Source organism: Sinocyclocheilus anshuiensis, unplaced genomic scaffold (genome assembly GCF_001515605.1).
Source record: "Sinocyclocheilus anshuiensis isolate Anshui unplaced genomic scaffold, SAMN03320099.WGS_v1.1 scaffold773, whole genome shotgun sequence".
NCBI classification, from domain to species: Eukaryota; Metazoa; Chordata; class Actinopteri; order Cypriniformes; family Cyprinidae; genus Sinocyclocheilus; species Sinocyclocheilus anshuiensis.
The window spans coordinates 2,435,110-2,435,507 of record NW_015539930.1 but is presented as its reverse complement, the minus strand read 5'-3'; positions in this window follow the sequence as shown (position 1 = coordinate 2,435,507).

Here is a 398-nt window from a genome sequence, read left to right as displayed (position 1 = left end):
CAGCAGCCAGTCCCCGCCTCTTTGCCCATTTTCGATTATCCGGGAGTGACGCGCGGTGATGTGCTGCCAAGATGGCGACGGCTGGCTCCGCCTACTTTAGGCTTCAAAATGCTCGTCGGAAGTCTACGGGTTGCGTCACGGACACTACGTCCATGTTTTTATACAGTCTATGGTAGGGAGTTGTTAAGCTTTGCTATAGCAATAGACAGCTTAAATACAGCATACGTCTTATTGTATAAAAGTTTTCACCCCCTCAATGAAAGTCTATGGGATTTTAGGTGGCTTTGATAGTCTGGTTTACGAAAACCGTAAGCCGGATCAGTTAGAAAAGATATAGCAACCCGAGTCAGACCAGTCTGAAGGTCTGACCCGAGTTTGGTGGTTGTAGCTTTAAAAGT